This window comes from Arachis hypogaea, chromosome 2, assembly GCF_003086295.3.
Source record: "Arachis hypogaea cultivar Tifrunner chromosome 2, arahy.Tifrunner.gnm2.J5K5, whole genome shotgun sequence".
NCBI classification, from domain to species: domain Eukaryota; kingdom Viridiplantae; phylum Streptophyta; class Magnoliopsida; order Fabales; family Fabaceae; genus Arachis; species Arachis hypogaea.
The window spans coordinates 57097556-57119029 of record NC_092037.1 but is presented as its reverse complement, the minus strand read 5'-3'; the positions used below and the strand labels follow the sequence as shown (position 1 = coordinate 57119029).

Here is a 21474-nt window from a genome sequence, read left to right as displayed (position 1 = left end):
CTCCCGACTTCTATGGGAGAAGCATCTCTATCCCTGCCATTGGAGCAAACAACTTTGAGCTTAAGCCTCAATTAGTTTCTCTAATGCAACAGAATTGCAAGTTCCATGGACTTCCATTGGAAGATCCTCATCAGTTTTTAGCTGAGTTCTTGCAAATCTGTGACACAGTCAAGACTAATGGGGTTGACCCTGAGGTCTACAGACTGATGCTATTCCCTTTTGCTGTAAGAGACAGAGCTAGAACATGGTTGGATTCTCAACCTAAAGAAAGCCTGGACTCTTGGGAAAAGCTAGTCAATGCCTTCTTGGCAACGTTCTTTCCACCTCAAAAATTGAGTAAGCTTAGAGTGGAAGTCCAAACCTTCAGACAGAAGGAAGGAGAATCCCTCTATGAAGCTTGGGAAAGATACAAACAATTGATCAGAAAGTGTCCCACTGATATGCTTTCTGAATGGAGCATCATAGGTATTTTCTATGATGGTCTCTCTGAACTGTCCAAGATGTCTTTGGATAGCTCTTCTGGAGGATCTCTTCATCTAAAGAAGACGCCTACTGAAGCTCAAGAACTGATTGAAATGGTTGCAAATAACCAATTCATGTACACTTCTGAAAGAAATCCTGTGAACAATGGGACTAGTCAGAAGAAAGGAGTTCTTGAGATTGACACTCTGAATGCCATATTGGCTCAGAATAAAATATTGACTCAACAAGTCAATATGATTTCTCAAAGTCTGTCTGGGATGCAAAATGCACCAAGCAGTACTAAGGAAGCTTCATCTGAGGAAGAAGCTTATGATCCTGAGAACCCTTCAATAGAAGAGGTGAATTACATGGGAGAACCCTATGGAAACACCTACAATCCTTCATGGAGGAATCATCCAAATCTTTCATGGAAGGATCAACAGAGACCCCAACAAGGTTTCAATAACAATAATGATGGAAGAAACAGGTTTAGCAATAGCAAGCCTTTTCCATCATCTTCTCAGCAACAGACAGAGAGTTCCAAGCAGAATAATTCTGACTTGGCAACCATGGTCTCTGATCTAATCAAAACCACTCAAAGTTTTATGACTGAAACTAGATCTTCCATTAGGAATCTGGAAGGACAAGTGGGTCAGCTGAGCAAGAAAATTACTGAACTCCCTCCAAGTACTCTTCCAAGCAACACAGAAGAAAATCCAAAAGGAGAGTGCAAGGCCATCAACATGGCCGAATTCTGGGAGGAAGAAGAGGCAGTGAACGCCACTGAGGAAGACCTCAATGGACGCCCACTGACCTCCAATGAGTTCCCCAATGAGGAACCTTGGGAATCTGAGGCTCAAGATGAGACCATAGAGATTCCATTGGACTTACTTCTGCCATTCATGAGCTCTGATGAGTATTCTTCTTCTGAAGAGGATGAGTATGTCACTGAAGAGCAAGTTGCTAAATACCTTGGAGCAATCATGAAGCTAAATGACAAGTTATTTGGAAATGAGACTTGGGAGGATGAACCCCCTTTGCTCACCAAAGAACTGGATAACTTGTCTAGGCAGCAATTGCCTCAAAAGAGGCAGGACCCTGGGAAGTTTTCTATACCTTGTACCATAGGCACCATGACCTTCAAGAAGGCCTTGTGTGACTTAGGATCAAGCGTAAACCTCATGCCCCTCTCTGTAATGGAGAAATTAGGGATCTATGAGGTACAAGCTGCAAAAATCTCACTAGAGATGGCAGACAACTCAAGAAAACAAGCTTATGGACTTGTAGAGGATGTTTTGGTGAAGATTGAAGACCATTACATCCCTACTGATTTCATAGTCCTAGAGACTGGGAAATGCATGGATGAATCCATCATCCTTGGCAGACCCTTCCTAGCCACAGCAAAGGCTGTGATTGATGTTGATAGAGGAGAGTTGATCATTCAAGTGAATGAAGAATCCTTGGTGTTTAAGGCCCAAGGATATACCTCTGTCATCATGGAGAGGAAGCATGAAGGGCTTCTCTCAAAACAGAGCCCCCACAACCAAACTCTAAGTTTGGTGTTGGGAGGCCACAACCAAACTCTAAGTTTGGTGTTGAACCCCCACATTCAAACTCTAAGTTTGGTGTTGGGAGGTTCCAACACGGTTCTGAGAATTTCTGAGGCTCCATGAGAGTCCTCTGTCAAGCTAATGACAATAAAGAAGCGCTTGTTGGGAGGCAACCCAATGTTTTATAATTAATTATTTTCTTTTGTTATTTTATCTTTTTTGTAGGTTGATGATCATAAGAAGTCACAAAAACAATGAAAAAAAGCAAAAACAAAATGAAAAACAGGAAGAAAAACAGCACACCCTGGAGGAAGATGCTGCTGGCGTTTAAACGCCAGTCAGCCTAGCAGTTGGGCGTTTAACGCCCAGTCTGGCACCCTTCTGGGCGTTTAACGCCAGAAAGGGGCACCAGACTGGCGTTAAACGCCAGTAAAGGGCAAGAACCTGGCGTTAAACGCCAGGAATGGGCACCAGCCCGGCGTTTAACGCCAGAAATGACTCAAAACGTGGATTTTGATGCCATTTGGTGCAAGGATGCCTTTTTCTTGACACCACAGGATCTGTGGACCCCACAGGACCCTACCATCACTCTCTCTCTTCTTCCCCCATTCACCAATCACCTCAACACCTCTTCCCCAAAAACCCTTCACCTATCAAATCCCATCTTTCTCTTCACCACTCACATCCATCCTTCATAAATCCCCACCAACCTCACCCTTCAAATTCAAACCACTTTCCCTCCCAAACCCACCCATTATGGCCGAACCATTACCCCCCCTCTCTCCTATATATACCCTTCTTCAACCCTTCATTTTCACACAACCTAAACACCACTTCTCCCCCTCTTTGGCCGAACACACCACCATCTCCCCCTTCCTCATTTCTTCTTCTTCTACTCTCTTCTTTCTTCTTTTGCTCGAGGACGAGCAAACATTTTAAGTTTGGTGTGGTAAAAGCGTTGCTTTTTCGTTTTTCCATAACCATTATGGCATCCAAGGCCGGAGAAACCTCTAGAAAGAGGAAAGGGAAGGCAAAAGCTTCCACCTCCGAGTCATGGGAGATGGATAGATTCATATCAAGGGTGCATCAAGACCACTTCTATGAAGTTGTGGCCTTGAAGAAGGTGATCCCCGAGGTCCCCTTTTCACTCAAAAAGGGTGAATATCCGGAGATCCGACATCAGATCCGAAGAAGAGGTTGGGAAGTTCTTACCAACCCCATTCAACAAGTCGGAATCTTGATGGTTCAAGAGTTCTATGCCAATGCATGGATCACCAAGAACCATGACCAAAGTGTGAACCCGAATCCAAAGAATTATCTTACTATGGTTCGGGGGAAATACTTGGATTTTAGTCCGGAGAGTGTGAGGGTGGCGTTCAACTTGCCTATGATGCAAGGAGATGAACATCCTTACACTAGAAGGGTCAACTTTGATCAAAGGTTGGACCAAGTCCTCACAGTCATATGTGAAGAGGGCACACAATGGAAGCAAGATTCAAGGGGAAAGCCGGTTCAATTGAGAAGGCATGACCTCAAGCCCGTGGCTAGAGGATGGTTAGAGTTCATACAACGCTCAATCATTCCCACTAGCAACCGGTCCGAAGTTACCATAGACCGGGCTATCATGATCCATAGCATCATGATTGGAGAAGAAATAGAGGTTCATGAGGTTATAGCCCAAGAACTCTATAAGGTGGCGGACATGTCCTCTACCTTGGCAAGGTTAGCCTTTCCTCATCTCATTTGTCACCTCTGTTATTCAGTTGGAGTTGACATAGAGGGAGACACCCCCATTGATGAGGACAAGCCCATCACTAAGAAGAGGATGGAGCACACAAGAGATCCCACTCATCATGAAATCCCTGAGATTCCTCAAGGGATGCACTTTCCTCCACAAAACTATTGGGAGCAACTAAACACCTCCCTAGGAGAGTTGAGTTCCAACATGGGACAACTAAGGGTGGAGCATCAAGAACACTCCATCATCCTTCATGAGATTAGAGAAGATCAAAGAATCATGAGGGAGGAGCAACAAAGACAAGGAAGAGACATTGAGGAGCTCAAGCACTCCATAGGATCTTCAAGAGCAAGAAAGAGTCGCCATCACTAAGGTGGACCCGTTCCTTGATTTCCTTGTTATTTGTTCTTCTGTTTTTCGAATTTTTAGTGCTTATGTTTATCCATGTTTGTGTCTTGTGATCATTAGTGTCTTAGTGTCTATGCCTTAAAGTTATGAATGTCCTATGAATCCATCACCTTTCTTAAAATAAAAATGTGCTTAATTGAAAAAAGGAAAGAATTGCATGAATTTTGAATTTTATAACAGTTTAATTATTTTGATGTGGTGGCAATATTTTTGTTCTCTGAATGTATGCTTAAACAGTGCATATGTATCTTGAATTTGTGGTTCATGAATGTTGGCTCTTGAAAGAATGATGAAAAAGGAGACATGTTACTGAGGATCTGAAAAATCATTAAAATGATTCTTGAAGCAAAAAAAAAAAATATTTTCGAAAAAAAAAAAAAGAGAGAACGAAAAAAAAAATAGAGAAGTAAGAGTTGTGATCCAAGGCAAATAAGAGTGTGCTTAAGAACCCTGGACACCTCTAATTGGGGACTTTAGCAAAGCTGAGTCACAATCTGAAAAGGTTCACCCAATTATGTGTCTGTGGCATGTATGTATCCGGTGGTAATACTGGAAGACAGAGTGCTTTGGGCCACAGCCAAGACTCAATAAATAGCTATGTTCAAGAATCATCATACTTTACTAAGAGAATCATTAACACTATCTGGACTCTGAGTTCCTAAAGAAGCCAATCATTCTGAATTTCAAAGGATAGAGTGAGATGCCAAAACTATTCAGAGGCAAAAAGTTAAAAGCCCCGCTCATCTAATTAATACTGATCTTCATAGATGTTTTTGGAATTCATTGCATATTCTCTTCTTTTTATCTTATTTGATTCTCAGTTGCTTGGGGACAAGCAACAATTTAAGTTTGGTGTTGTGATGAGCGGATAATTTGTATACTTTTTGGCATTGTTTTTAGTATGTTTTTGTTATGATCTAGTTAGTTTTTAGTATATTTTTATTAGTTTTTAGTTAAAATTCACTTTTCTGGACTTTACTATGAGTTTGTGTGTTTTTCTGTGATTTCAGGTATTTTCTGGCTGAAATTGAGGGACCTGAGCAAAAATCTGATTCAGAGACCAAAAAGGACTGCAGATGCTGTTGGATTCTGACCTCCCTGCACTCGAAGTGGATTTTCTGGAGCTACAGAAGCTCAATTGGCGCGCTCTCAACGGCGTTGGAAAGTCGACATCCTGGGCTTTCCAGCAATATATGATAGTCCATACTTTGCCCAAGATTTGATGGCCCAAACCGGCGTTCAAAGTCACCTCAAGAAATCCCAGCGTTAAACGCTGGAACTGGCACCCAAATGGGAGTTAAACGCCCAAACTGGCACCAAAGCTGGCGTTTAACTCCAAGAAGAGTCTCTGCACGAAATTTGCTTCATTGCTCAGCCCAAGCACACACCAAGTGGGCCCGGAAGAGGATTTTTATGTCATTTACTCATTTCTGTACACCTTAGGTTACTAGTTCTTATAAGTAGGACCTTTTACTATTATATTAGGAGACTTTGGTAGCTATCTTCATTTTTATGCTATCTTAGATCATTGGGAGGCTGGCCATTCGGCCATGCCTAGACCTTATGCTTATGTATTTTCAACGGTGGAGCTTCTACACACCATAGATTAAGGTGTGGAGCTCTGCTGTACCTCGAGTATTAATGCAATTACTATTGTTCTTCAATTCAATTCCACTTGTTCTTGTTCCAAGATATCACTTGTTCTTCAACTTGATGAAGGTGATGATTGACGCCCATCACCATTCTCACTCATGAACAAAGTGACTGACAACCACTCTTGTTCTACAAGCATTTGAGGCTTGGTGAATATCTCTTGGATTCCTGATTGCACGATGCATGGTTGATCGCCTGACAACCGAGCGCTCGCCTGACAAACGAGCCAACCATTCCGTGAGATCAGAGTCTTCGTGGTATAGGCAGGACCTGATGGCGGCATTCAAGAGAATCCGGAAGGTCTAAACCTTGTCTGTGGTATTCTGAGTAGGATTCAATGATTGAATGACTGTGACGTGCTTCAAACCTGTAACCTACTGGGCGTTAGTGACAGACGCAAAAGAGTGATTCTATTCCGGTAGGGGAGGGAACCAAACCGGTGATTAGCCGCACTGTGACAGAGTGCATGAGCATTAGTTTTCACTGCGAGGATGGGAGGTAGCTGCTGACAACATTGAAACCCTACACGAGCTTGCCATGGAAAGGAGTAAGAAGAATTGGATGAAGGCAGTAGGAAAGCAGAGAGACGGAAGGGAAGGCGTCTTCATACGCTTATCTGAAGTTCCTACCAATGAATTACATAAGTATCTCTATCTTTACCTTTGTGTTATTTTCGTTCATCACTATATCCATTTGAGTTTGCCTGACTAAGATTTACAAGATGACCATAGCTTGCTTCAATACTAACAATCTCCGTGGGATCGACCCTTACTCGCGTAAGGTTTATTACTTGGACGACCCAGTGCACTTGCTGGTTAGTTGTGCGAAGTTGTGTAATGCCATGGTATTGAGCCACCACGTGTTTGGAGCCATTACCGGGGATTATGAGAGTTGTGAAAAAGTAATGTTCACAATTTCGCGCTACCAGAAACCAACAAAGCCATAACCAGGACCACAACAAACCTTATCCATCAAATTAACACAACACTCACAACCCCAATCATCAACCAGGCAATCATAGAACTTACCATAACTCACAAAACATATCATACCATGGCAACCAACAAACACACAACAACCACCATTAAGACACACCACCCTCAACCATGCAACCATGTGAAATCAAGAGCAACTTTGAGAGGATGGAGGCTGCAATAGTACAACTATCATCAGAGCTTGCAGGAGTCGTCTCCACTCTTATGGAGAGACAGATGCAGACTGATAGAAGGATAGACGCCAATCAAGAAGAATACAGATCAAATCTGAAGAATCAAGGTGCAACAATATCAAAGCTGGAAGCACAAGTGAGAATTCTATCCAAGCAGATCCCAATGCCCACACATACATTTTCCAGTGACACAATGGCCAACCCAAGAGAGGAATGCAAAGCCATTGCACTCAAAAGCGAAAAAGTTACAGAAGAAGCAACCATAAGCAAGAGCAACCAAGTAGAAGAGGTTGCAGAAAAACATGGAAACAAGAAGCCAAAGCCAACCTTGAAGCCTTATGTGCCAAAGGCACCATACCCACAGAGGCTGAGGAAAGATGGGAAGGATAGCCAGTTCTCTAGATTCTTAGAGATCTTCAAGAAGCTCCAAATCAACATACCATTTGCTAAAGCATTAGAGCAAATGCCACTTTATGCCAAATTTTTGAAAGAGCTCATGACAAGAAAGAAAACTGGGGAGAAAAAGATACCATAGTGCTAACAGAGGAGTGTAGTGCCATCATACAAAAGAAATTTCCTCAGAAAATCAAGGACCTAGAAAGCTTTCAAATCCCCTGCATCATAGGGGATATCAATATTGAAAAAGCCTTGTGTGACCTAGAAGCCAGCATCAATCTCATGTCTCTAACCATGATGAGGAGGATGAAGATTGAGGAAGCCAAACCAACAAGAATGGCACTCCAATTGGCTGACAGAACATTTAAGTTTCCACATGGGGTAGTGGAAGACTTGTTGGTGAAAGTGGGAGAATTTATTTTCCCAGCCGACTTTGTTGTGCTAGATATGGAAGAAGAAGCTAACACATCAATCATCCTAGGAAGGCCATTCCTAGCTACCGTTGGAGCCATTATTGATGTGCAAAAAGGGGAACTAGCCTTGAGATTGCATGAAGAAAAGATGGTCTTCAACGTCTTTAAGGCAATGAGTTACCCCAAGGAATCCATAGGAGAGTGCATGATGGTAGACACCATCAAACAGATAGTTTAAGGAGTTTTGGAAGAAGAACAATGTGAAGGAACGATGGAGTTAGAACAACAAGCATCAAGTGGAGAACTACCATAAGGAACCAGGGAAAATTCGGACATGCTGAACCATAAGGATAACAAGGAAGTGGAGGTACCTAAATTAGAGATGAAGACCCTACCACCAAGCTTGAAATATGCATACTTGGCTGACAACAATACTTACCCAGTGATCATCAATTCAAGCTTGAGTAAAGAACAAGAAGAGGAACTTATCCAAGTGCTGAGACAACACAAGGATGCTATAGGCTGGACACTTTCATATTTAAAAGGGATCAGTCCTTCAATGTGCATGCACAAGATCCTACTTGAAGAAGATGCCAAACCTTCAAGGCAACAACAAAGGAGGCTGAATCCAACCATGAATGAAGTGGTTCAAAAAGAAGTGTTGAAGTTGTGGCAAATAGGGGTGATTTACCCCATCTCAGACAGCCCTTGGGTAAGCCCGGTGCAAGTAGTCCCAAAGAAGGGAGGGATCACTATTGTGCCAAATGAAAAGAATGAACTGATATCCACAAGGGCAGTGACCGGATGGCGTATGTGCATTGACTATCGGAAACTCAATGAAGCTACCTGGAAAGACCACTTTCCCCTGTCCTTCATGGACCAGATGATTGAAAGACTCGCAGAGCATGAATACTACTACTTCCTGGACAGTTACTCTAGCTACAACAAATAGTTTTAGATCCCAAGGACCAGGAGAAAACATCTTTTACTTGTCCCTATGGAGTCTTTGCTTATAGGAGAATGCCCTTTGGATTGTGCAATGCACCTGCAACATTCCAAAGGTGCATGCTCTCCATCTTTTCAGATATGGTTGATAAGTTCATAGAAGTATTCATGGATGACTTTTCCGTGTTTGGAAATTCATATTCTGATTGCTTATGTCATCTTGCCCTAGTGCTAAAGAGGTGCCAGGAAACCAACTTGGTTTTAAACTGGGAGAAGTGCCATTTTAAACTTGGTCACAATAATTCTAAAAATGGCATAGAAGTGGACAAGGCAAAGGTGGAAGTAATAGAGAAGTTACCTCCACCTTGTAATGTCAAGGCAATCAGAAGCTTTTTAGGACACACTGGGTTCTATAGGAGGTTTATTAAAGATTTTTCAAAGATTGCAAAACCTCTTAGCAACCTATTTGTCTCAAATACTCCCTTTGTTTTTGATAGAGAGTGCATGGTAGCCTTTGATGAACTTAAGAATAGACTCTTCTCTGCACCTATTATAGCACCACCTAGCTAGGATATTCCCTTCGAATTAATGTGTGATGCATCTGATTTTGCTGTTGGTGCCGTTCTAGGACAGAGGAAAGACAAGCTAGTACATGTTATTTACTATGCTAGCAAGGTCCTTAATGAGAATCAAAGGAACTACACCACTACAGAGAAGGAACTTTTAGCCATAGTCTTTGCTTTTGACAAGTTTAGGTCATATCTTATTGGCTCTAAAGTAGTTGTATTCACTGATCATGCAGCCCTCAAATACTTACTTACCAAATAAGAATCTAAGCCCAGATTAATAAGATGGATCCTGCTACTCCAAGAGTTTGACATTGAGATTAAAGATAGGAGCGGAATAGAGAACAAGGTAGCTGACCACCTCTCAAGATTCCACAAGAAGAAGAAGAGAAGCATCAAGTTGCAGTAAATGAAAGTTTCCCTGATGAGCACTTGATGATGATCTAAGTAGCCCCTTGGTTTGCAGACATAGCTAACTTCAAGGCTATTGAGGAACTACCGACCAGCATCAACAAACACATGAGGAGAAAGCTAATCAAAGATGCCAAACACTACATCTGGAATGACCCCTATTTGTTCAAAAAGTGTGCTGATGGAATCTTGAGAAGGTGTGTCTCCCATGAGGAAGGGTAGGAAGTGCTTTGGCAGTGCCATGGATCCGCATATGGAAGCCACTTCAGTGGCGAAAGAACAACAGCAAAGGTGCTTCAATCCGAATTTTACTGGCCAACAATGTTCAAGGATGCTAAGGAATTGGTGTCAAGATGTCATGAATGCCAAAGAACTGGTAACCTAACCAAGAGAAATGAGATGCCACAGCAATTCATATTAGAGCTTGAACTATTTAATGTATGGGAAATTGACTTTATGGGACCCTTCCCATCCTCCCACTCAAATAGTTACATATTGGTGGCTGTTGATTATGTTTCAAGATGGGTAGAAGCCATAGCCACTGCAACAAATGATAACAAGATTGTAATATGCTTCTTGAGAAGGAACATCTTCAGCAGATTTGTAGTTCCTAGAGCCCTCATTAGTGATGGAGGGACACATTTTTGCAACAAACAACTTGAGACACTCCTTCTCAAGTATGGAGTCAAGCACAAGGTGGCAACTCTATACCACCCACAGACCAACGGGCAAGCCGAGATTTCAAACAGAGAACTAAAAAGAATTCTTGAAAAAACTGTTGGAAGCTCAAGAAAGGATTGGTCCAAGAAGCTGGACGATGCCTTATGGGCCTATAGGACAGCCTACAAGACACCCATTGGGATGTCTCCATACCAACTAGTATATGGCAAGGCTTGTCACTTACCGGTTGAGCTTGAGCATAGAGCATTCTGGGCTCTAAAAATGCTAAACTTTGATGAGCAAGCTGCTAGAAAAAGGAGACTTATGCAACTCAATGAACTGGAAGAGTTTAGGAACCAAGCATATAAGAATGCAAAAATCTACAAAGAGAACACAGAAAAATTGGCATGATCAGAGGATAGCGAGAAGGGAGTTCACTGAAGGACAAAAGGTGTTGTTGTACAATTCAAGACTCAAGTTCTTCCCTGGGAAACTTAAGTCTCCATGGTCAGGACCCTTCACCATACTCAAGGTGTTTCCCTATGGTCATGTAGAGCTTATGGAGGACAAGACTCAGAGAACTTTCACTGTCAATGGCCATAGACTCAAACACTACTTGGGAGGCTCTTTGGAGGAGCAGAGAGTGAGCTACGAGCTCAACTAAAGATGGAAGAGTGTCAAGCTAGTGACAATAAAGAAGTACTAGTTGGGAGGCACCCCAACACCCTATATCCTTTTGATTTACTGCTTTCTTAGAAGTAGCTTAATTTTGTCTATTTAGATAGTTTAGTTTAGTTTCACATTTGTGTCGCATTGCCATTTAGAAGTAGATCGCAAGTGGTAGATTAGGAAGTTTAATGTCAGTTTTGATAGGTAGAAGACCCTTACACTTCATTCCTTATATTCGGGAAATACAATTTGATGAATACATTAACTGATGATGAGTAATTGGGCTGAGAACTAGCTAAAAAGCTAAGTGTGGTGTGGCCACTTAACCACTTAATCTAGGCTTACCACTATTTTGATCAATTAATTTTGAAGAGTAAGTCCAGAAATTAAGTTTGGTGTTGCCACCACCACACAAGGATCACCTAAGCAGGCCCAATATTACTCAATTTGGAAGCATTTAATACATTGGTAGGAGCATGAATGTGGTTTAATTGTGTTCATAAGAGGTTAAAATCAGAAGAATATAGAAGGATTAGTATCATTTTACCTCGTATGAACACATTAAAAACCCAACGATGAACCCAATTTATTAAGATGCAATCGGATTAAGTTTCGTGTCCCAAGGGACACCCATCAGTAGCAAATTCATTCACTCATATTAAAAAGGAATATGGAGGGTTCTTTTGGTATTACTGATGGGGTTTCAGTTTCATTTTCAGGTGAGAGAAAATGGCCCACATAATTGATAGCACATAAAGCAAAGAAGTCAAAATGTACTTGCACATGGGAACTCACAACATGCAGGAAGCAAAGAGGGATAGGGTTGGCGCCTCTTCCCACGCTAGGCGCCACTCCCCAAGTGGAAAAACATTAAATTAACTCTATTCCCACTATCCGGACCACACTTTTCAACCCCTATAAAAGCCTCTCACTCTCCCATCTTTCCTCACTCCAAACCCCACTTCATACACGAAAAGAACCCAAGCATTTCCTTTCTTCTTCTCATTTCTTTTATCCTTTCCTTACCACTATTTCCTTACTCATTTTCTTCTTCTTGATTGGGACAATCAAGCTCTAAGTTTGGTGTTGGAGTAAAACTTTGTTTTGCTTTCATTTCTCTTGCAACACTACCCAATTTTTTTAATTCAAACACCCTCCCTCACCCTAATGGCACCACCAAAAACCTCAACCTCAAAGAAAAGAAAGACTAAGGAGCCAACCTCTGGATCCTCAAGTTCGGGCTTTAATGAGTACAAGTTCCTTTCCTCATTCAACCAAAACCAATTTTATGGTTGGGTGAGTGAGAGGGGAATCATCCCAGAAGATGGTTTCCAACTAGGGAGGAATGAGCATCTTGAGATCAATATTGAGATTAACAATAGGGGCTGGGCACTCCTATGCAATCCACCAAGGAAGGTAGTAGAGAGCTTGGTGACGGAGTTTTATGCTAATGTTGTGCCTTAGCCAGGATAACCCTATGGTTATATTAGCTATGTGAGGGGGAAGTCCATTGATTATAGTCCCTCCAGCATTGAAAGGATGCTGATGGTGAAGCAGACAAGCTCCACTTGGAGCTATGAGGAAAGGATGAAGCAACAAGATCCAGAATTTGATGAAATCCTCAATGAAATCTGCGTGTTGAATGTACAATGGATAAATGACAAGGATGGGATACCAACCAATTGAGAAGAAGGGATTTGAGCCCCCAAGCTAGAGTGTGGCTGGAATTTGTAAGAAGATCCTCAATCCCCACATCCAACACTTTGGAGGTGACCAAAGAGAGAGTCGTGCTCATCTACAGCATAATGAAAGGTGAGAATGTCAATGTTGGGGAATTAATTGCCAACAACATCAACAAAATGCTGAAAAGCACAAGTGACAACACAAGGTTTTCATTTTCCAGCATCATACAAAGGATGTGTGATGAAGCTGGAGTTGAAAAGATCATTGATGAAGTGCTAGTGAAGCAAGACAAGCCTATAACCGCCAATAAAATGGCCAAAGTGGTAGATTTTAACCCACTTCAAAGGGCCAGAGAGCATAGAGCTCATGCTCATGTACCCCAACAAGGGCCTCAACAACAAAAAGAGGAAGAAGAAGAGACAGAGGAGCAACCACAATTCCTAGCACTTCAACCACCACCACCATATCAACAATACCAACAATTCCCTGAAGGATTCAATTGGGAACAACTGCAAGGAGACATACACCAGATGAAGGGAGATATCCACCACTTGAGAGAAGATGTCAACCAACTCAAACAGCAACAACAAGAATGGGACCACATGAATGAGAACATGCAATAACTCCAAGGAAGTATAGAGCAACTGAAGGAGCAGCAAGACCAGTTTGACTGGGGAGAAATGCAAAGTGCACTCAACAAGATAGCGGAGCAAAACAAATGGCAGCAGAGAAACCTTGCTGAGTTCAGACATCTTTATGATGCCAGAACCATCTCAAGGAGACAATATGACATAAACACACAAGTGAAGCTGAATCACTTGTCTAATGCTGTAGCCGCTCTAAACCTAGGATACCTAACATTCATGGAAGGAATGGAGGAGTTGAGTGCAAGACAAGAAGAAATTCTGGCCAAGCACAAAGAGGATGAGAAGAACTACATGCGAAGGCTAGGATTTTTGAAACCCCAAGACACTAAAGCACAAGAAGGATCCTCCAAAAAGGATGACTCCTCCCCTCCCAAGAAGAAGGACAAAGGAAATGGGCCAATGAACTGAAGATGAAATTGCTCAAGGTTGTTAAGTCCCATGGTTGACACTCTCTATTTTCTGAATCATGTTTAAGTTTTTATATCTGTTTTAAATCTCCGTCCAAGAATAAATTGCAACATTAGGGTAGTTTATGTTTTATTTTTAGTTGTTTGTGACTGAAATCTTTTGTGAGTCCTTTGAATTACAAGAAAGAAAATGAAATGTTAATTTCAAGTCTTTTTCAATATCAGTAAAGAATAGTTTGTCTATAAAGAGTTGTTGCGAGTTGCGCAAGAACAATAGTGAAAGAGGCCAAGAACAAGAGAGATCATTCAAGAAAAACTAAAGGATAAGGAACCAAGTGTAGAATCTTGAATGAATTGAAAGGAAAATGAGTCATGATAGGCAGCTAGTCTTAGAAGGTATGACGAGTGAAGGTAAAAGGGTATTCCTTGAACATCTATAGAACCAAGAAGTAGTAAGCAATAAAGATCCAAGGCTCTGAGCATCAACTACTAGGATAAAAAGGACATTGAAAAGCTCAAAAGAGTTGAAAACCCTAGTAGATGCTTGTGGTGAAGATGTGTCAAGAAGAGACCTGGGAAAGTAAATTCTTAGGGGTGTTTCAACACCTAGTACCCTAAAGCCAACTGGTTTGGGAGTGCTAATTGAAAGCCTAACTAAAGGGTTGTCTTGAGACAAAACACTTAAAGTCGTGGTCAATAACCAAAAAGAAAAGAACGGCCAAAACGAAGATGAAATAACTCTTACTACTTCAAGGTGACAATCAATAAAGAGGACCCTTGAAGCCTACATTTGAAAGAACTCTCTAAGATCTAGAAGCTATCTATGACATTAAGACAAAAATATTCATGCATGTGTTACAAACTTAATCCTACCTTTAGTCATGTTTGCATCCATTAGAGGTCAAAGCCTCAATTCATAAAAAGACTACTCACAATGATTTGCTTGGGGCAAGCAAAGTTTAAGTTTGGTGTTGTGATGACTTGCATCATCTACCCTTTTTCTTGCATAAAAAGGACCACAAAAGAGCATAATCTCATTTGATCATTACAATTCATGCACTATTTGATGAATAGTATAGTGCATTGCTTTGAAATGAGGTTGTGCTGAATTTCAGGTGAAAAAGACATAAAAAATGCGAAGAAAACAACAAAACAAGCTGGGCGTGTGAAATGGGCGTGCCACTCGGAGCAAACGCCACAAAATTACACTGGCGTGGCACGCCAGGACATGGGCGTGGCATGCCAGTACAGAAGTACAGAGGAGTTCTCAAACAATCACATGGGCATGGCACGCCAATACAACTTTCCAAAAAGCAACATTGAAGGCCATTGAAGGGGCGTGGCACGCCAAGTTGGGCGTGGCACGCCAAGTTGGGCGTGGCATGCCTAGCCCATCACTCACCATGGGGTGTGCCACTTGAGATCGAAGGCATGGCACGCCAGGCTCTCATTCTCACTTTTGCGTGCCACTTGAGCAACAAGGCGTGGCACGCCAACACACAAAGAAGCCAAAGCAAGGGCTGGGCATCCCACTTGGTATCGAAGTTGTGGCACGCCAGTCCAAGAATCTCACTTTGGCGTGCCACTTAAATGTTGGGCGTGGCACGCCAGCTACTGAAACCAAGGCAAGACGATGGGCATAGCATGCTGGTACAAGTTTTCAAAGAGGATGTAGGAGGCCAAAACATGTGGGTGTGCCACTTGGTGTCGAAGGCGTGGCACGCCATCCACTATTCCTCACTTAGGCGTTCCACTTGAACCTCAGGCGTGGCACACCAGTGTCATTTAGGAAGCAAAAGCCATTGGGGCGTGCCACTTGAGTTTGTGGGATGGCATGCCAAACAGAGGAATCAAGTGCTCACAAAGGACGTGGCACGCCAGACCCTGGGCATGCCACGCTAGTTCAACTTTTCAGAGAGCTGGATCAAGCATGTAGCGAGGGCGTGGCACAGCAGACCCTGGCTTCCCACGCTAGTTCAAGTTTCCAGAGGCAAGAAGAAGAGGACAAAGGCCAGGGCATGCCACTTTGGCTCGAAGGCGTGGCACCCCAAGCCAGAATTGGAGGAGGAAGTGGCACGCCACTGAAGCGCCAGCCACACGCCAGCTGGGAAGTCACGCTTATTGAGTTTATTTTTCCTCCAAATTCTAATTTTCTTTTTTCACTTTTGTAATTCTTTTATTTTGAGAGTTAGTAGTAGTATAAATAACCCCAAGAAGTACTGAAAATGGGGTTAAGCAGTTAGATCACTTTCCACTTCATCTTCTCCATCTTGAGTACTTTTCTCTAAGCTATGAGTAACTAAATTTTATCTCATTTAGAGAGGGAGCTCTGTTGTACTTGATGGATTAATGATAGTGAATTTCTTCTTCTCTTTATCTTCTCTTTTATTTGCTAGAAAGAATTTCGTTTTTCATGCCTAGTGTTTAATTATCTTGGAAAAGAGATTGAATGAAAAATGGGTATCATGGGAACCTTGGGAAAAGAAACATGAAATCATGCCAGAAATCCCTTCTCACACTTGAGTAGAATCTGGGTTTTGGTGTTTGGATATGGTGACATATAATCCTCCCTCTACCTGCACCTATGATGATGTGTGGTATAATCAGGAACCAAGCATATCTCTCTTCATGAGAAATTAGACCAAAGAATTGGCTATTGATCAAGATCTGAGAGATTGGGTCACCAAGGGATTGGGGTTCAATCAATCATGATCGCCAAGAGGTCAATGAGTTGCATGATTGAAGAGGATATAAGATGAATTTAATCCAAAGAGACAACATCTCCTAATCTCAATGAATTCCCCTATTCTCATCTACCACTTTCTTTATAGTTTTTCTTTACATTCCGCAAATCCACATTCCCATTTACAATTAAGTCATTTAATCTTCAGTCCTTTATATCCTTGCCATTTTAATTCCAGCACTTTACTACTTTCTCTTATCTTTCGGTCATTTATACTTCTTGCCCATTTACAATTCTGCAATCACCATTTAATTATTTAGCTTGACTAATTCACCAATTGATTAAAATTACTCAAAACTACCAGTCTCTATGGATACGATCCCACTCCACTGTGGGTTATTACTTGACGATAATTTTGGTTCGCTTACCAAAAGAGTGGATTCATAATCATTAAAAATTTTATGGGGTGTGAATTTCGAACTCATCAGTCACGATTTTACAAAAGAGCGGCCTAAAAGGGGTCCCTGGTCACGGTTTTGGAGGGTGACCTAAAAGATCGATGGTTACAGTTTTGAAGAGTTACATAAAATGGTCTATGGTCATGGTTTTAGAGGAAGACCTAAAAGTATCTATGGTCACGATTTTGAATATAAAATAAAAAATGATATTTAAAAATAATAATTAATTGAATACAAAATAAAACTAAATAAAAAAGATATTGATTATGAAAATAAAAATAAAATAAAATTTTATATAATTATATAATTATGACTGGATAAACCAGCTCAATCTATAATCAACTGATTAAATTAATAACCTAGTGATCCATTAGTCTGGTTGGGTCGATTACCGATTCTATTCTAATAACTATGATAATAACAAATTAAAAATAAAATAGAGAAAAATATAAAAAATAGAAAAAAATTGTAAGTTGTTGTAAAATAAATAAATAAGGAAAATGTAGTAGATATAATATAAAGAGATGTAAATAAATAACCCTAGTATTAATATTCACCAATATAATTATCTCAATATAATAGAGATAGTTTATATATATTTATCTACTAATATATGTAGCAACTTATTAGTAAAAGAGAGAGAACAATAGTATATGAAGAAGGAGAGAGTGATTTTATTGTTGATTGTAGTAGTAATCAACAGAGGCTTAACCTCCTATTTATACATGTACAGAGTCTTCCTTTTCCTCTTTCATTAAATGTAATTTCCTTGGTAATATGGCACTTCATGATAGGAAAGTTAAGCCATCCAAGTCATACGTGGTCATCCAGACTATCATCTTTATCACAACACTCCCCCTTAGATGACCATTTAGGATTATGACTCATTAAACTCTTACTAAAGAAAAACCCAATGGAAAAAACTTTAGTGAAGAAAAAAGAGTACAATATCCTTTGTGATGGGGATTGTCTCATTAAAAATCTTGTCAAGAAAAATCCAATGGGAAAAAACCTAACTAAGGAAAAAATAGTACAGTCTCCCCCTCTTGTTGACATCATTTAATGTCTCAAAATCGGCGCATCCCAATCTGATGTACCAATATTTTAAGGGAGGATTTTGGGAGTGACTTTGTAAATAAATCTGCCAGATTATCACTTGAGCGGATCTGTTGGACATCAATTGTCCCTTGATTTTGAAGATCGTGAGTGAAGAATAATTTAGGAGAAATATGCTTTGCTCTATCACCTTTAATGTATCCACCTTAATTTGAGCAATGCATGCTGTATTATCTTCAAACAGGACAGTTGGAGCTATCTTATGATCAATCAATCCACATGATGACAGAATATATTGGATGAAACTTCTGAGCCAAAAACACTCGCGACTTGCTTCATGAATCGCTAGTATTTCAGCATGATTAGAGGATGTTGCTGTAATTGTCTGTTTTGTGGACCTCCATGATATATTTGTACCATCATATGTGAACATGTATCCTATTTGAGATCTTCTTTTTGTGAATCAGACAAGTATTCAGTATCTGCATAGCTAACTAATTCTGACTTTGATCTATATGGATAAAACAATCCCATATCCGCCGTTCCATAAAGATATTAAAAGATTTGTTTGATTCCACTCCAATATCTTCTGGATGGAGAGGAACTATAACTTGCTAGTAAATTCACAGCAAATAATATATCGGGTCATGTATTATTTGTAAGATACATTAGTGCTCCAATGGCACTAAGATATGATACTTTAGGACCAAAGATATCTTCATTTTCTTCTTTAGGGTATTTAATAGATGTAACTTATCCATATAAAATCTCTTCAAGATCTTTTCTATGTATGTTATTTGATGAATGAAGATCCCATTATTTTATGCTCGATCTGCAGGCCGAGACAAAATTTAGTCTTTCCAAGATCTTTCATGTCAAACTCTTCTTTTAGAGTTTTTATAATTGTTAGAATCTCTTCAGGAGTTCCAATGATATTTAAATCATCAGCGTAGATAGCAATTATAATGAATCCATATGCAGATTCTTTATGAAAATACATGGGTAGATATCATCATTCTTAAATCCGTTTTTGGCCAGATACTCAGTAAGACGATTATACCACATTCGTCTAGATTGCTTTAGACCATATAAAGATCTTTGCAATTTGTCTGAGTATAACCCTTGTGAATATTCATTGGATGGTTTAGATATCTTTAGTCCTTCAGGGACTTTCAAATAAATATCACGATCTAATGATCCATACGAGTAGGATGTTATCACATCCATTAAATGCATATGTAGTTTACGGTATGCGGATAAACTGACCAAATAACGCAATATTATTGCATCCATGATTCCTAGGCATCTTAGGCTAGTTTCAAAAGCCTTTTTCATTAGTTTTTACTAGGTTTTATGCACTTTCTTAGGCAATAAGTAAGCATTTGGATGAGAAATGTATGCATGTATTGATTCAATCAAACATTGGTAATTAGGAGCATTTTCATGAGATTGATGCAAGAATTACTTAATACAATGAATGATGCATTATCTTGTGATTATGGCAAAGCTTTAATGTATTTTGTTTGGTTGATGATAGGTAAGAAGAAGCAAAGGAAGGGCAGAGAAGAAGCATAGGCCATATCGTTAGATGCCAAAGTTAGCTCACCAACGTTGGCTCAAAAAAGAAGGGAAGCAACGTTGGTGGCCCAAGTTGGCTCACCAACATTGCCCATAAACATTGCCAAGGAAGGGGGGAAGAAACGTTGGTGGCCCAAGATGGCTCACGAACGTTGCCCATCAATGTTGCCAAGGGAGAGGGGAGAAACTTTAGTGGCCTAAGTTAGCTCACTAACATTTCAAAGGTAACAAGCAATGTTGGTGGCCCCAAAGTTGGCTCACCAATGTTTCTAGAAAAATATGGTGCCAACGTAAGTGTGCTAACGTTACTTCAAGTTAGCATACTAACATCTTCAAAAAATTTTCAAGTTGGACCTGGAAAAATCGAAGGCAACGCATGCGCGTGGGCGACGCATACGCACAGATTGAAAAATTGAAAAGCCACGCATGCACATGGACGATGCACACGCATGAGAAGAAAGTTAACGCGCTAACGTTGTGTCATTAATGCCAGTCCCGCGCACGCATGGGCGACGCATACACGTGATATGGCCAAAAACAGCTTTGACGCATACGCTGGGCGACGTGTACGCATGGGCGACATGTACGCGTGACTGAAAGAGCGTTGGTGCATCAACGTTGGTGATCAACGCCAGTGGCAACACCCAAACTAACTTATGCATGCAACGTTAGTGACACCGTTAGTGTACAAACATTGGTGACTAACGCCAGCACCAACTTTCATTCCAAATAGAACCCATGCAAGCTTATGAACGTTAGTGAGCTAATGCCTATGTCAACGTCAGAAAGAGCCACTCCTAACTTGCTTCAACTAAGGCCAAATCACACATCCAAAGACTTGAAGATTGATTTGGAAAGTGTATAACTAGGATAGATTTTGAAGTTAAAAAGGCTGGGAAGTAGGGACCCTAATTGCTAAACCCTAAATCATTCATTTTGTACTTTGTTTTACTTTCATGTACTTTTCTTTTCCTTTTAATTTTACTGAGCAATGATGAACTAAACCCCAAATCATTAGGGGGATGAGCTCTATTGTAATTCACATGATTGAATAAAATTCTTCTTCTTCTCAATCCACTTGTTGTAGCTAAGGGATAACTTCTATGTTTATTGTGATCTATTCACTCTGGAAGGGGGTTTAGATCTATTGAATTTCTTTGTGAGCTTTGTAAGACCCTAATTATCTAAGTCTTACCTCGCGTCGTAAAGCAAAGGTTAATCAAAGGTTATGACAAGTCTAAAGCTTATACATATCATATATATAGAAGAAGTAATATATTCTAGAAGTCCGATGAATGATACATCTCAAAAACAGGATTTGAAAAGTGGAAAACGTACTCACGAAGCTACAAACTTAACGCGCAAGATATAGATATAATATAACAAAATATAAGAGTATAATAGCATAAGGATCTACCCACAGCTCGCAGAGTTTAAGCTGGCTAGCTATACACAGACCATACAGAACCTGATAGTTAAAACAGCTTATACAAGTTTTCTCTCTCAAAGTAAGCCTCTAAGCAAAAGTAAAACACAATATAATATGAGAACAACTCACCGCTCTGTCAAAACATATCCAGGATCCTCCGCTCTGTCACCATCAAAACAACTCACCGAGGTAGGTTGCGACCTGCATCTGAAAAATAACAACAGAATATAGTATGAGAACCGGAGGTTTTCAGTATGGTAACAGTGCCCAGTGATGTAAGATATAAGACCCCGGGATGCCAGAGGCAATCCTAGAACTTCATATCCATCACAAAATTCATCTTAAAACATAAGTAAATCAGTAAAGCATAACTTCAAACCTCAATATAGTAAAGGGGTAGTCTAACTTAGGGGATTTTCTAATCTAACATTTCTTCATTGTCCCACAGCCTTCACCAACCTATCCTACATGCGATCCCATTGCTGCCGCCTTCC

General features: G+C 40.5%; 1 non-coding gene across 1 annotated transcript; it reads right to left on the bottom strand.

The window, feature by feature from the left end:
- Positions 1 to 338: 338 nt before the first annotated feature.
- On the bottom strand, positions 339 to 446 carry LOC112764985 (small nucleolar RNA R71). The gene has a single exon (XR_003183423.1). It is a non-coding gene; the product is annotated as a small nucleolar RNA R71 (small nucleolar RNA).
- Between the last annotated feature and the right edge of the window lie 21028 nt (positions 447 to 21474).